Raw genomic sequence first — 5225 nt, 5'->3', positions numbered from 1 at the left:
GCGGCCCACATCTGTTTCCGGGTTGCGGACAGGTGGTGTGAGGGGCTCCCTGCACTAGGGGTTCCGTACCGTAGCCTCGCGCCCGCCCTTCCCTTCCTTCTTGGCCCCACCCTGGGAACGCCGTTCCTCCCGAGCGCCAGCTGGAGGCCTAGACGGCTCTGCTCCTGAAACTCGCCAGGGCTAGGGGCTTCTGCTCAGCCTCGGCGCCATCGGAAACCCCCCGGAGTCGGGTTCCCCGCCGCGTCCCAGGAAGGGACTCGTCTTTGCATTTCAAAGCAGGGTTTGGTTTTGGTTTTTTGGAGGGTTTTTTTTTTTTTTTTAGTGTTTTAAGATCTTTTGTCTGATTTGGGCAACGGTGGGTTTGATTTACCAAAAACAGGAGAGGGCAGAGGCAATTTTGAAAGCGTGCAGAAAAACTTACCCACTCGCTGTTGTGATAGTTTTCTTTGGTTTTCTTGGACAGTTTGTCTGGGAGCAACTTTTGTGCAAGACAGTAGTTAAACGCCAGTCAACAGAAAGGTCATTGTTTCAATGTCCAAGAAATTGAATCTGTTTGTGTCCTTTCTCACCTGCCCCCAATATATTGGTTGTGACTTACAGTAGTCACCTTATTCAAGATACTTAATCAAGTCACTTTATGTCATTTGAGAGGCATTTTATTCCCTCTTGTCTCGCTTTCTTCACACACACAAACTCAAAATATTACATCTTTTCTCCCGTGTTTCTTATCCATGGGCATGTTTTATTTCCCCTTTGAAACACTTCAAGTCTGGAGTACCCGTAAAGAATTCCACTTGAATTACTTTGAAGGGATTCTAGTATAAGCCTTGTGGATTTATTAATTCAACAGATATTTATTAGGTTTTTATTGTGCTAAACTTTGGAGATGCAGATTTAGATGTCATGCATTGCCTTTAAAGAGCTAAGATGTGGGGGAACTAAAATGAATCAATATTTAAATGGACTAGAATTAAGTCCTATTAATAGTACAAAGAACAGCCATCTCTCCAAATTTTATTGGGCTTCTTGTTCCAGAGAATGTTTGAACTGAGTTATAGAAGAACAGGTAGAGGTTAGCTAATTGAAGAAGGAAGGAAATTGTTCCAGATGGAGAAAGAAATATTGGCAGAAAAATTGTGGCCCATTTAAGGAACGTTAAAATGTAGCAGAAAAAAAGTTCAGCACAACTTAACCTAAACAAAGCATAATATATCCACTTTATTTATTAGTACCTCTTTCTTACCACATGTATCAACCCAGTGTATTTTACCTTCTGCAGACTACAACCATGATTTTCTATTAATTTCTATTTCTTCATTGCTAGAGCCTTTAAATCTTTTGAGCTCAGACTCCAAACAGAAGTTACTCTTTCTGCTAGAGGGCACAAAACAAAACCTTCCCTATTTCTCTGATGCATAAGCATGTGGCCCATAGGGAGAACCCTGAATAAAGCCCAAAACTCAAGATAAGCAAAAAAGCACTTTGGAAAGAGGAGAAAATCACTGAAGCAAAAAGTGTAACAGACAGCCTACATTTTACAGAACATATTGGAAGAAAGCAAGACTTTATAGACAATTTAGTTGATAAAGACTACTTAATATGAACTTTGAGCAGTTGCCTAAGCAGAGGCTAAGAATAGTCAGTAAGTAGTAACATAGACTTGGATACAAGAGGGGCCTCTAAGCCAGATTCTGCTGATTTCCACACCTCCCAGAGGACTCATTCAAAATACACGAGTCTGATGTGTCTTTTCTCCCTTGAAATCCTTTCCTTGCTCCCCAGAACTTTCATGGTAATGAGTATCTTAATGAACTATATCTTGGAGGCAGGAGGAGTGAAGTGAGGCTAATGCTGCAGCTGGTGAAAAATCAGCATTCTTTCCTGTCAGCTGGGAGAGGGGCCATTGGTCACTGTAGTGGTTTGCACAGTGTACTTGGTTTTGTCTGTGCTTAGACACGATTACAAAGTAGTTTGTTTGTTTGTTTGTTTACTCCATGACTGTCATAGAGTGACCTTATCTCATGTTGATGTGCCATAAAATTGTTACATTTGACCAGAGAACACTGGCCTAGCTCTGAGTGCCAGGCCAACGCCCAGCAAACAGAGATGGTCTTTCCTTTCCCACTTTGTCCCATTATCCTGTATAATTTTCTTTGAAGTATGAATCTGTATCCATCAATGATATACTTTATGTACTTTTCGTATGTGTGTGATTTGTATTCTCCTATATGTAGATACATATGTATTAGCTCCCGGAGGACACAGTATCGTCTTACTCATCGCTGTGTCTCCAATATCAAAAGCAGCCCCATCATATGATAGGTACTTGATAAATATTAGTTGAATGAATGCATAAATTAGATGCTTGGGGAAAGGACTCATCTGGGGGTGAGAAAGAGATTCATGAGGAATCTCATGAGGAAGTGGTGCCGAAGCATATCCCTAGTGGTACAGTCATTTCCAACCCCTGTGGGGCTGCCACGTCAGCCGGTGCTAGGCTGTCTGGTCTGGGAGACTGGGAAACCACTAGCCCTAGAATGAGTGGCCTTTTGAATTCTAACTAAAGAACGCTGTGAGACTGTGAAATGTTAAAAATCTGATTTTTCCCTGTCCAGGTGGGTACAGAAGATAGTCTACTCCTTGTCAATTTGGATTGTTATTACCTTCAGGAAATAGAACCTGAAAAAACAGGTCTTTCAATTACCTTCGTACAGTGGCCATCATAAAATGTTTTCTCAGAGCGTCTGTTTTATTGTCCAGGCCTAGGATTCCCCTACATATGAAAAGAATGTTAATGAATATAACTTTTTCCCCTCATTAAAAGGCCGTGGTATATTTGGAAATCATTGTGAAGCTTTCAAAGAAAGCATTCCAGGTAAATGTGCTCTCTACTGCAGTTAAAGACTTAAAAACTATTAGTGATCATTGTAAACACTGGTCTTGAAAATATTCCTTGAAACATTTTCCCAAAGTAGCAAAATTTGTATGTAGGAGATGATAGTAATGATTATGTTTATCTACTGTTTTCATATTTTACTACCATCATTTTTTTTTATGTCTTCTGATACTTTTTCTTACTGAAGTTATTAGTTTGGTTGAATTCAGTAGATATTTATTAAGTGTCTATTTTGTGCTATGTGCAATGCCCTATGCAATTCATTTCCAGGAAAGCTAAGAAAGTATAAAGGAAAAGATATAACTGCCTTTTCCAATAAAACCTATTTTCAACTATGTGTAGCATGCTGAACTACTCTTGACTAATTTGTGCTGAAGAGATGCAGACTCATGAGCCTTCGCCAGGCACTGCTGAGCATCATCTTGTGAGCTTGGGATGGTATACATTTAAGCTGCAACAGAGAAATAGTTTCTTTGTGCTTTGGAAGGACTCCAGAGCCAGGATGCTTAGGTACAAATACTGACTTTACCAATGACTAGCTGTGTGACCTAATGGTTCTGTGCCTCGGTTTCCTTGTCTTGACAATAATAGCATCTATTTCATAGGATTATTGTGAAAATGAAATGGCCTAACCTATGTAAATGGCTTAGTATATCACCTCGTACATGTAAATATTCAATAAATATTATTATTATAGGTTGTGTTATAATATGTTAAATTCTATTACATACTATGATAATTTTATCAGAGTTTACAGAGCTGTAAAATTAATAAACATTATATAGTAAACAGCTCTACAATATTTCATACAGAAGACAGTATGAAGTTTCGCTGTCTAACTTAGTATCTTTTGCTGCTCACTATGTGGAAGGTTGAGCATGGTTGCTGGAGATAGCAGTATTAGTAACACACAGTTCCTGCCATTAAGGAGCTCCCATCTACAGCTCACCAACTGCTGTGTAGGAACAAAACTCTAGACCTCTTATCTACTTTTTCTAAATGTGTATGTGAAACCGGTTTTTCCTCTTTCCCATCTCCTGTGACCTGCACTGGTTATCTAAAGTGATTCTTGCCACCACCGTATAGCTGTTAACCATGATCTTTGCACAATGCCAAGCAAATCTCTCCGTCAACTACTCATTTATATACCTATTCTCTCTCTCCTTCCCACTACTGCTGTTTTAAAATTACCCACCACTTATTTCTAAGCACATCACCCTGTTTATGGGTATTTGGACCCTAGCAAGATAGCATAGATGTTAACAGCATGAGCTTTAAAAGTAGACTATTTGATTCATATCCTGACTCATGTACTAACCATGTGATCTTGGACAAGTTATTTGGTTAATAAGTAAAGTATTTCTTTACTTATAAAATAAAGATGTTAGTGTCTATTTTGAAAGTTGTTAATTCAGTAATGGAAAGCCTAGCATGTGTCTTGGCTTTCAAAAAATGGTATCCAGTATTACTAAAAAAATCTATGATGTTGTATCCTTGGGTACATGATAAGTGGAAATGGTCTCCAACAGGAAAAGGAAGAACAAAACCACTGAGAGAGAAAATAGAGTGGCCAAGATCACTTTTGGGGTATCTATGGCAATAGAGGAAGATTAGAGTTATCATGCATAACCATCTCCAGAATCCAATGAAAAGAAAGGGTTCTCTCTTGCTGTAGAACATGTGGATTTAAAACTTTCAGAATGAGGTTCTAAAATGGAATTTTAACTACAGTGGCCACTTGTACTCTTTTTGATGGAACCAATTAATTAAATCACCCACAAAAGAGTGAATTGGTAATTGAAATGGAATGAATGTGAGCTAGTCAACAATGTACCAGTTAGGGCTTTGAGAGGAAGCAAGTGGAACACTCAACGGATTTGACTGAAGGGCTGTTAAGAAAGGGACAATTTACAGAAGAATGGGCAAAGTTAAGATACCCCACAAGGAATACAGAAGCAGCCAGGAACTATTAACCGCAGGAAGCTGTTAAGACCCCAAGAGTGAAGGAACAGCATTATTGGAGGCCAGCAAGAGCAGAGCCATAGAACAGGGACTGCCCAACAGAAGCCGTGGCTGTAGAAAAATGTGGCCACTGCCAGGAGTTCTTGGCAAAGGGTGGGGGTGATGATGTGATCGATACCTCAACCTCTTCCCCCTTCCTGTTTGCACTCTCCTGCTGGTACCTCATTCTTTGAACCCAGCTGGAAGCCAGAGAGCTAGGATGGTCAGCCTCCCTAAAGGCCAGCCTCCCAGGATACAGAGCAGAATAGAGAAGGGCAGAGAATGGATCGAAAAGGCACGTGAATAGTCCAGAGTGGCAGTCAGTCTA

The sequence above is a fragment of the Camelus bactrianus genome, chromosome 24 (genome assembly GCF_048773025.1).
Source record: "Camelus bactrianus isolate YW-2024 breed Bactrian camel chromosome 24, ASM4877302v1, whole genome shotgun sequence".
Taxonomy (NCBI): Eukaryota; Metazoa; Chordata; class Mammalia; order Artiodactyla; family Camelidae; genus Camelus; species Camelus bactrianus.
This window is presented reverse-complemented; position numbering follows the sequence as displayed.